This window comes from Caloenas nicobarica, chromosome 1 (genome assembly GCF_036013445.1).
Source record: "Caloenas nicobarica isolate bCalNic1 chromosome 1, bCalNic1.hap1, whole genome shotgun sequence".
Lineage (NCBI taxonomy): Eukaryota > Metazoa > Chordata > Aves > Columbiformes > Columbidae > Caloenas > Caloenas nicobarica.
The window spans coordinates 14,038,983-14,050,595 of NC_088245.1; the positions used below are offsets into that span (position 1 = coordinate 14,038,983).

General features: G+C 43.4%; 1 protein-coding gene across 3 annotated transcripts in view; it reads right to left on the minus strand.

Moving 5' to 3' along the window:
* SLC26A5 (solute carrier family 26 member 5) overlaps window positions 1-11,213 on the minus strand; it is a 36,000-nt gene extending 24,787 nt beyond the window's left edge. For 2 of the 3 annotated variants that reach the window (XM_065655614.1, XM_065655623.1), the window contains exon 1: window positions 11,070-11,149. The gene's annotated coding sequence lies outside the window, so the exon portion shown is untranslated. Of the gene's footprint in view, window positions 1-11,069 lie in introns of all 3 variants that reach the window. The other variant, XM_065655632.1, reaches the window with a different exon arrangement.
* Between the last annotated feature and the right edge of the window lie 400 nt (window positions 11,214-11,613).

Genomic DNA, 11,613 nt, shown 5'->3' on the forward strand with positions numbered 1-11,613 from the left:
CACTGATGTTTTAGTTGTTGCTAAGCAGCCAATGACTTTTCAACTTCTCATACTGGCCTGCAACAAGAAGGTGGGGAGTGCACAAAAGGCTGGGAGGGGACACAGGTGGGATGCTGCCCCCAACTGACCAAAAGGATATTCTATACCATATGACATAATGCACTGTATGTAACGCTGGGGGCAGAAGAAGGAAGGGGGAAACATTCAGAGCGACAGCATTTGTCTTCCCAAGTAACTGTGACACGTGGTGGAGCCCTGTTTTCCTGGAGATGACTAAACACCTGTCTGCCCATGTGAAGTAGTAAATGAATCCCTTGTTTCGCTTTGGTTGCATGCATGGTTTTTGCTTTACCTATTAAACTGTCTTTATCTCAACCCACGAGTTTTCTCACTTTTGCCCTTTTGATCTGCTCTCTCATCCCACCAGGGAGGAGCAAAGCAAGCAGCTGCGTGGGGCTGAGTTGCTGGCTGGGGTTGAACCACACCACAGCCCTGCAAAACCATGCTCTCTGATGATCACTTGGAATACTAAGCTGTAGATAATACAATGAAGATGAAAGTCTTTAATATCATTCATCTCTTCTGCAAAAGCACACACAGAGCAAGGATTGAGATGCTTGTGTTTATAACAGGTGATACGCATTTTCAATAAAGTAGTAAAATCGCAGCATTTCATGACCAGTTGAAGAGTCTCTCCAAGACGAACTGCCAATAGAGATATCCAAGGCTTGGAAATTCGGCTTTCTCCTTCACTCCCAGCATGCTCAAAGAAGAGCAAAAGTAGGTAGTGTCTTTTCATGAAGACAAAGCTTACCACTCTGATTTCTGAAAACTCCTAGACCTTTATCCAAAGGAAGAGAAAGGCAATCTCTGGGCATCTGAGTCTTAACTAGTAGTGGAATACTGCTCTTGAACAACCTTTGAACTTCACAGCAAGAATAAAATTAAAAAGCTATAAGAAACACTGCCATTAATCTTATCAGCCAGATAAGAGTTGAGCTGAAGTAGTTAAAAGCTGTATGCAAAAGACTTAAGAGTTTGTGATTCTTTATCTGTCTGATAAAGGCCTGTTCTTATGTCTTTACTGCTATTATCAAACTGAAGGTGTTAAAAAGAAAAAAAAAAAGCGCAAACATCAGCGTATAACACTATCACTAATAATTAAATACTTTCTCTTCCCAGTCTTAGATGATAAAGCGGGGCTGTCAAGCCATATACACTGATTCTTGTAAAGGACAATTTTTTAGCCAGTCTACGTGAATTAGAATGCAGCCATAAAATGTATAAGGACAATGATTTAGCTACTGTTCCTTAGATTCGAAATATGACTATGAGGAGAAAAAAAAAAAAAAAGAGAGACATGAAGAATCCTGTACTGGGTGACTATTGCGGCTTTAATAGGTTTATAATTACAAAATGGGGCACTTTTGCTCCTAACCTTGTCTATCTAAGCTGAATGTATCTCAACTAACTAATACAACAGGGAAGAGTCAGTGACAGATCCACTGACTTGCCTGTTTGAAAAGACCAATCTTTCTCCTGGTGACCAAGCACAGAGTCACTTTAAATAGTGGAAAAGCACAAGTGGACAGTACTGATACAGTGTTATAGTAGAAAAATGCATCTCTGCTGGGGAATCTCAAGCTTGATCATGAACTGCAAAGTTTATGGAGTATTTCGTATCTTTAAGCTTACAAATACAGGTGACTGCCATCAGCCGAAGGGCTGGTGGAAATACTGCCACTCTATGTAAAAGATGTTCTCCTAAATGTACACAATGTACACGGAAATGCAGAGTTATTGCCAGGTCTGTCCCTACTGTCTGAAGAGGCTAGACCCAAAAACTGCAGTGACTTTAGGAACCACATCTTTTCTCATTTACTTCTTTCCTCTCTGGCCTTCTTCCCCAGTGCCCTATGCCCTACCACTTATCACCTTGAGTGATTACAAAATTATACCAAGCCGGAACTGAAGACTTTTTTTTTTTTTTAAAACAAGCACAAAGGTGTAAAGTGATTGGGTTGGGTCGGTCATAAGGAATGTGTTCTGGTTTTCTTGGACTGTGCTTATCCTCATTCTTTCTCCACTACTCCCACTAAATCCACTAATGAATAGATGGCTTAGAATGGAAGCCTTCATATAAAGCTTCACGAATTTCAAAATAACTTGTGAAACAAACAGAATTTACCTTCCATAAGTCTTAAGCTAAGAAATGCACTCCAGGAGGCTTTCTGGTGAACCTTTGGAAGAAAACAAAAACCAAACGAAACAACAAACAAACAAAACAGGACCTTGAATTCCTATACAACTTTTAGGCAAAATTTCCACTCCACACAGAGAGATGGCTACATAAACTGTGTTGGGTTGTGTGACAAAAGCTCCTTTGCGCACCCACAGAGTAGCTCTGAGAGACAATGGCAGGGTGGAGATCCTGGATAATACCCTGCTGGGCTACTCCCAGGTCCATCACAGGAGCCATCAGACCATCAAAGGCTCCTTCCTCTCCAGAAGTCTAGACAACCAGCACAGGAGGGCCAGCTAGGGGACTTGGGAATCATAGAAGAGTTCGGGTTGGAAGGGACCTTCAAAGATCATCTAGTCCAACCCCCTGCAATAAGCAGGGACATCTTCAACTAGATCAAGTTGTTCAGAGCCCTGTCCAGCCCAGCTATGTGTATGCGCATGTGATGGCCGGTACCAGCAACTGGAGTGGGTCTACAGCCTTGAGGGTTCATTTGCCCAGCTGCCAGCAACTGGGGACACTGAGATCAAGGTACAAGGTACTGGGTAGACTGAATGTCTGAGCCCAGTTGCTGGAGTGATCCACCTTATACATACATACATGTGTGTATCTCTATATATGTAGATGTATGCATATATGTTCTCACCGGTGAGCCTCCATCCTGCTCAGCCAGAGAGGGGAGGAGGACAAGGCTGTCAGTGCCGTCTGTCTGTAATCCGTGCAGTTGCCATGTATACATGTAAATGTGCGCTCTGTGTGTGTGTGCCTGCTGGGGATACATCTTCAGCCTTCATTCGGGTTGGACCTGGGGATATGGAGCAGCAGCAGCCTCACCTTCCTCAGGCTATTGGATTCAGTATGATACATTTTCCTCTAATAAATTGACCTTATCCACTGAAAATGGCATAATAGCAACATGTGAGGCACAGAGATCCCCATCTCAGAAAATGGTCACAAATAAGACCTATATTAAAAAAAAAGATTGCATAACTGATAAGGGGTATTTTATATTTCATGTTCCTTGCCAAATAGCCTCTAAAGATTTACTCTGTGGATTAATGACTTCATTAGTATCTAAATGGTATCTCTTATCAACCAGCAATCTTATGTTTGTTTTCAACGAGAGAATATTTTGGGAACCTGTTATGATGAATGAGTTGTTTTATCAGTTCCACATAAAATAAACACCTAGAGCACTTTGAGCAGCAGAACACTGGTCTCCTTCCCTGTCAGATATAGCTAAGAGATGGCTTCTGTTTCTAGTGCAAACACGGTGATCACCATGAGAATCCACAGATATATGATCATACTTATTTGTGCTTTCTGTGGCTTTAGTGACCTTGGGTCTGAATCTGCCATCCTCACCTCTTTTGAACTCTTGAAACAGTAGCTAGTGACAGTGGAATCCAATAAGTTAATCAGAATCATACCATGGCTAATGACCCTTTTGTCTGTTTAACCCAACTGATAAAGGACGTACAACCCTTCAGGGACAGGTAATCATTAGCTAGCTTCATTTTTCCAGAGACAATCCACTGCCAAGATCCACTGCCAATAACTTTGCTGGAGCAGTCTTCATTGTAAAGCTCCAGTTGATGATGAGAGATCATAAATCAAGATCATGCATACACACCAAGCTAACTCAGAATAACGTCTATAGTTCATGTGACCTCCAGCAGCTGGTTCATCTTTTCTAGCAAAGTGGAACAAGCATACATCAAACAAGTGTCTGTGCAGAAGGGAGAAATTACATGATACACTTCCTTCAGCAGAGAAGCCACCTAAAGAGTCGTACCCTTCTGTGTCTGCTCCATCAATGCTGTTTACACACAGCACTAACCTCTCAAGTGCTGCATCAAGCTAAAAATAAAACGAAAAAAGAGAAGAAGGTTGTTATTTATAACCAGTATAGTTTCAGTCATCGTGTTTACAGTGCAAACCTCTCAAGCCACAGGGGAAGCTGAAGGATTGTAAAAAACAGTATGGTCAAAGGAAGAAATAACTGGAGTGGGGTGAGGGAAGAACAGAGGTTTAGGATGTGATTATAAATTTATATTTCAGTTTCACTGCTGAAAACAAGGCATGAAGTAACTACCTTACTTAACTAATATGAGGTTTTGAAATGTCTCTAAGGATCCTCTACAAGACTCTTCCTAACATTTTATGAAAGGATTTGTCCCTCTGCAGAACAGGCTAAAGCCATTGCTGTGCCTACAGAAATTCCTGAAGAACTGCTGCTTCTGACAAAGCCAACAAAGAACTTCAGCACAGGGCAGACACTATCTGGGAGAGTAGTAACGATAACTATTTAATCAAGCTGCAACTCTCTTCCTGCTAGTTTTGAGAGAGAAGTTCAATTTCCCTATCCATGTTAGGATCTGCATTTGGAAGAAACATTTCATTCTTGGCAGCTACTTTACAACATGTGTTTTCTGTGTATATCTTTTATACATGAGGTATCACACCAAATTCTACACAAGCAGTGAGTAGGACATGACTGTGACAGATCCCGTCCCCATTTATGCAACTGCTGCTTGGTTAAGATTATATTATCTAAGCAATAACATTTTCCTGTCTCTTATGTACTTAAGGGTGTTGCTTCATGTTCTGAACATGATTGCCAGCCAGTGGGAATGACCTTCCTCAACATCTTGATGCTGAGGTTACACGTAAAGGCCATGAGTGCACAGCAAACACAGGCCAATACTGATTTTCCTTGAAATATTTAAAACTTATATAAGCAAAACGAACACGTAGAGAAGTTTCTCCGGTAAGTATTTCACAGCGATCCCCTGCTTTATTTGCAGGTGCATCTTATGGCTTCATATTTCTTCTGTGGCTAATGAGAGAGCTCACATTTTAATGTGAGACAGCCCTGTGTCTGTTCTTATCGACACAAGTAAAAAGACTAACCTACATACACCTAAATAAATAACTCCACAATCCCAAACAGAGCAATCACATAAGATGGACAATATACAGAAATCACTTTGGACTGACGCTGGTTACTGGCTGGCACTGTTTGTATGTTGAAGGTTATATGCTACAGAGTACAGGAATGATAAAACAACCAACTAGGCTCATGTCCCTGCAGTTATACTTTAATTTTGCTAGGTTATTGAAGCACGGGATTTCCATCTGTGTTGGTGAAGTCTTCATAAATCAGCGGCATTTACCAGGTAGAACTGAAGATATGTATATTCTGTGAAGAAGACTAAGAGAGTAGTGGTGTTCATTATCCAAGCATGCAGTAAAGCTAAAAATCCACCTACCAAACCATCATCTATATCAGACTTGTAAAGATGTCAGTCACAGTGTTTGGTTCAAACAGGTATGTAAGGGCAAAGAGTTCTCCAACTGGCTCTTCAAGTGTGTTTGGCAAAACAACCCAGCATGAATAGATTCCTGCAACAGCTAACGGTAAAACTGTATGCCACAACAAAGGAACTGGAAGAGCAACAAGGGTGCCTGGGCTGAGGATCATCAAATGGAATGAAGAAAGGTTCACTGAGTGATTTTCTGGTGACTACTTCTTGTGAGAACATTCCTTCCTTAGAAACACATATGCAAAAGAAACAAATGTCACCGGAAAGTAGGGAAAAAGAAAATCAAACTCACTACATCTGTAGTAAGTTAAAGACTCAGGTCACCTGTTCAGCTATGTGGACACAAATACAGCACCATCGATAGCACTGAAACATCACAGTGAAAAAAGATCATAAGCATCAATTTTAAACATGCAACCGGCAAAGAAATTAAACCAGGAACACATACTACACAACTGAAGACAAGCAAGCAAGAAGTATAGTGCAAAATTCCAAACTGAACAATGAAATGGACCAGACACAGACAATAAAGAAACAGTAAGCCTGAAGGAAATAGGCAGGGCTCAGAAAACAACGTGATGTCAAAGCTGTGTAGCTATGGCAGTAAGCTAGTAAAGCGGGAGATGCAGCCTCAAATCCCAACATGCTGAAGTGGTAACTGAACTCAGGTCTAGCTTTCTCTGGGAAAGCACTTTAACCATGCTATTCCATAAAGGTATGACAGCAGCAGCAAAACTTCAGTTTTTAGAGAAGATATTACGGACAACTGTATCTATGAAAGATCCGTGGTTTTGCTCCTGCCATGACTCTTCAGACCTGCCTCTGCAGACATGCCGGAGCTTGGCAGAGCTCCATGAGGACAGGAACCAGCACTGGGCTGAGGATCATCAAATGGATGCCCTGTGGGCACCTCAGAGTAGCAATCCAAGCTTTCTTCTGGATGGTATAGGGAGTTTTGAATTCTGCTCCCTGAAAATCAGGTGTTCAAAATTGAGATTTTCTAAAGCCTACCTAGCTCAATCCTTAATTTAATCTGGCCCAAATAGACTGAACTCCAACAAGGATGTTTCAAACGACAGACACTACAATCTTTGATTTGGCTTGGAAAGTTCTGTCCATGCTTTATTATAAGAGGTTTTCTGAGGAGTTCTCAAAAGTCCCAGGTGTGCCTCAGAACCTGATTTCTATAACATAAATGAAAATGAGCAATTTGACCTTAGCTGTAGCCCAGCCTAGGTGTCAGAATCTCAGGTTTTAGATTAATAGATTAAAAACCCTTAACAACCCAAGAACCCAAAGAAAATTGGACATACAAAATGTTAGGCAACAGTTGAAGCCGAGTAGCAAAACTTGATCTGCCACCTGTGCAAAACTAGTAAGAATATTTCAGTGAAGGCTGGAGAAAGAGAGACTCCGTGCAGGCTGTAAAAATACAGATTAATTGTCACACAACTTCCAAGAAGGCAATCACACTATTGTTTGTCACCTTGGAGGTCTTCCCAACTTGCTACTGCAGAAAACAGAACATACAGTTAATGCAAATCTTTGAAAATAGTAGTCCAAGTTCCCTCATAGGCCAGTTATTCATAGATGTACTGTTACAATCATTAATCAAATCTAAATCTTATCAATGCAACTGCCTTGCAAAACGCATTCAACTGCCTGCACAAACTTACTGCCATATCTTCATATCAAACATCCCAAGGGAATATTTGACGCAGCTATAGACAAACAGACTTTCTCATTATCTGGACACAGGTGAAATACCTACAAGACCTGGATGCTGCTGCTGCTATACTTCTGAACAACAAAAATTTATAGATGACCAATTCTAAAACAGTAGTAACGGCAGGTCTTGAAGACATATTAAGAATGACTATCAAGAAATACTATCTAGCAGGACAACTTTATGCTGGCTAACAGATCTAGGGAAGGAAACACATCAGGATAAGGAAGGTGTTTAATTCATTTAACTTAGCTGGGAAATCAATAGGCTGATTTGAGCTTGAGAATTTTGGCTTCAGCATGGTCTTCTTGTGCTAAAAGTTATAGATCTACCAAACAATCAGACAGAAAAACATGGGGAAATGCCTGTGAGACACCAAAAGACCCTTGTATAAAGCTATTCAAAAAAAAAAGCAACTAGCATGAAGAAATGAGGGGATTCATGAAAGCTACTGAACCTCAAGCTGTGAAGGAAAGCAACCCATTTCAATGTTCAAGAAAAGATGGCATAAGTATATAGGAACAAAATACTTTCTGGCTTTCTCCCTATGTTAATGTTAGCATGGGAAAAATGGACAGTTGAAGTAACAAAAGGAATTTTGCATACTCTGATTTAATCATCAAATCGACACCTATCCTACATGCACAGATACAGTGTCATTGTAATGCCATTACTCTGAGAACCACTGTCCTTCCACTGTTCAGCTAAAGGTGTGACGCTACCACATAGGACAACAATTTAAGAAACCGTCTGGGTACTTTTAAGAAATTGCTAGGAAAGTTTCCATAATGTAAATGCTTCAGTCACTGTGCATTCAAATTGGGAAAATTATATACTAAGCCTTAATAGCTGTATATTAAATCAGAAATAGGTTGGGCCTAATTATTTCCCCAGATTATTCTGGTTGCAGCCCAAACCCATCAAGTTTACAATACTAATTGTAGCTGCTATGACCACACTGACCCATAGGTTGGTAACAACTGGCATAACCAGAGTTAAAGCAGAGCAAACCAGCATGGCTAGGACAGCATGTGTAGGGGAGGGCTAATGCAGAGAAAACGGGGAACAAAAAAACCCCACCAAACATAAGAGTGGAAGCTTGTATTTACCAGAGCAAAACTTCCCTGAGACACACAAAAAAGCAGCAGGCTCCAGAGTCACGAATTCCTTGTAGCTCCAGGGTTGACTTTAGCAGAAGATCAGACAAATCAAGAGAGGCAAATGAGCTCAAAGGACTTAGTGCTTCTCTAGGCATTCCATGGGCTGCATGAAAGTCTTGGTCACATCCACAGAGGCTATAGCTACAGCCCAAGTAAACAGTAGTTTAAGAAAATAATGGTCTGTTTATACTATAATAGTCAAAGCAGATAAATATATATTCAGTTCTCCTTTCTCAAGTTATTAGCAAAAGATCAACGGTATTGCAGCCACGTGCTAGATCTGTGCCTCAGTATCGCATGATTTTAGTGTCATGTTAAATCATAACCAACTTCCCATCTGGTTTTTGAATATTGAAGTTCTAAAAACATTGCATCTCTGGGGACAGACTGCTATATCTATGACTCCAAACAGAAGGCAATACTTGACAGTTGTTTAGTGTCCCAAGTCTTAAGATCTGATGGCTAAACCCAACAGTGCACTTTAGTAAGCTCTCAGCTCAGAAAACTGGGCTTCGTTTGTGGCGGAGGCTAAAGACTTCGCCATCTCCTAGGCGCCTTCCCCCAGAATCATGGTCAGCCATCTTCACTTTTTTAAATTGTATGTCAGACTTCAAGCAAACTTTTTACCCTACACCTACAGAGTTCGTATAGTACAATAAAACCCAAACTAACAGAAAAACAAACCACATAAGCTCTGGACAGGCTTCTTAAACAGAAGAAATACGATTTAGTGATCAGAATCCAAGTCTGGAAGTAGTAGCAAGTTTTTTTTCTTAATGGACTTAGAGCTTTCCTTCACTGAAATGTGATTCTGGTTATAAACTAATATTGGCCCAGCTCCCTCCACAAATACACCTTTAAGAGTAGTGAAGCTTTTAGCACAAGATTGCCGAGTTAAGGCCCTCAAGTTTATACATGGAGGTAAACACTATCTCAGATGAATATGTTTTATCAGCTACTAACAGCAGCTTTGTACGGGCAAAACTCCATTCTCTTCTTCTACCCCTTCCCCATTCCATTTCAGAGATGTTTCACAGTACATTGCAAGGCAATTAATAAAATACTTCAGTTCAGGAGTACTGCTATCTGTTGTGTCCTGAGAAGGCTTAGAATTGACATAAACCAAGTATTTAAAAGTGTGACTACTACCACCTGAGGAAGACCAACATGAGAGTTGATCCCCATAGAGTTAATTCAGCGCAAGTCACCCACATGTGCTTCCTTCCAAAACTGTACAATTAATTACCTTAGTTTTTCCATGACTACAGCTGCTAGTAAAGTAGCATCATACTTATGAAAATTCTGTAATATAAATCAAGACACCTGTTAACCCAGAATACATTCTATTGTACATTTAGCAGAAGGCATTTTAAGTCTGTCCAAAAATTGTAGTCTTCCTCTGTGAAACCTTTGGCCAAAATAATTCCGTTGGCCAGACCCTCATTAAGGCTGTCAGTCATCCCCATCCAAACCAATGCTGTGCAACTGTGTTTCTGTGAGAGATAGGAAGAATTATGAATGTACATTTTGTTGAGTCATGATCAGAAATAATGGCAATAATTTTTAAAGGGTTTTTTTTTTCCTTTTTCTTACTATTGCACTATCTCTAAAAGCCTGCTGCAACAGCTGTTTGGGCTACGTGAAATTTTTGAAGCATCCTGAAAACGGCTTTCAACCGTATTTCAATGCTCAGACAATTAAAAGTTTTGCAATAGCGGTACGGGCGCCGGCACAGCAAATTTAAGCCTACTTACATTTCTGGCTGGCTTTTCCTGGTTGCTTTCACTGATCCCATCTAAGGGATTCAAAATGTTCCCACAGTTTGCAGATCGGAAGTTGAAAAATACCAACGCAGGGAAAGCCACAATCTTATTATTTGCCAGAAAACTGGGATGAGGTAGGGCTAGTTCAATCAAGGTTCTGGAAAGGTTTTGAAAATCTTTGGGCTGAGGCTAATAACAAAGCGCAAAGCTGTTATGTCTTGTTATTACAAGACTTGTCAGACTGTTGCTCTGGGAGCCCACAGCTTAATGTCAGAGGGTTGAAGACACCGTACGAGGAAATGACTGATCTCAACCTTTCTCTGGTTTCCCCTTTCTATTTTGCAAGTTAGCCCGGGTGTTTTGCGTGTACCTCACGGCTCCCCGCGGCGCGGGTGCTGTTTGCTGCCGGGCAGCCTCCGGGCTTCAAGGAGCGCGTTAAGAGGGGGCGCAGAGCGGCGGGGCTGCCCCGGCGACCGCCGCCTTCACAGCCGCCTTTTAAACCGCTCCTCTCTCCCGCGGAGCTCCGGCAGCCCCGGGGCCGCAGGGAGGGCGCGGGGTGAGGAGGCAGCGGCGGGCGGGGAGCGGGGGCGAAGGCAGCGGGGAAGGCGCGGTGAGAGGCGGGCGCACCGTGCGACACCCCCCGGCCCCACGCCAGCCCCGGGCTGACCCAGCCGGAGCCGCAGGCACCGGGAGAGCGCGACCCCGACCCGGCGCGCCTCACGGCGGGGCTGGCGCCCTCCGGACAGGCCACCCCCGTCAGGAGGGTCCCCCCGCCGCCGGCCCCGCACGCCGCACGCACTCACTCACTCACTCACTCACTCACTCACACCCGCCCGGCCGCGCTCCGCTCACCTCCCGGCGCTGCCGTCTCCCGCAGCCGTGCACCGCCTCCCCTCCGCGCCCAAGGTGAGCGCAGAGGGTGCGGGGCGGGCGGCGGCGGCCCGCCAGCCCCCGCCCCCTCCCCTGCCGGCCGCGGGCGAGCGCGGGCGCGGCTGGGACTCGTAGTCCCCCCGCAGCCCCCGCCAGGCGCGCACCCGCCGCAGCCTACAAGTCCCAGCATGCCGCGGGGCCGGCGCGCGCTCCCGCCCGGCGGCGGCGTTGCGGCGGTTACTTCAGCGGTGCGGCCTGGCTGGGGCCTGGGTGGCGTGTGTTCCCCGTGTCAACCACAGCCCTGCCTTTCACGTCTATACACACACACACACACACGAAACAAATATAATTTCTGTATAACATAAATATTAAAATATACCTGGGGAGCGTGGGGTGGGTACTGGCTATCGGTGGCACAATATACAGGGCATGACCTGGTGGTTGCTTTTGTCGCACTCCTGTGCTGGGATGTGCTGCGGTGTTTGTTACATGAACCCCAGCTGGATTTGTCCCAAAATTCCAGTGG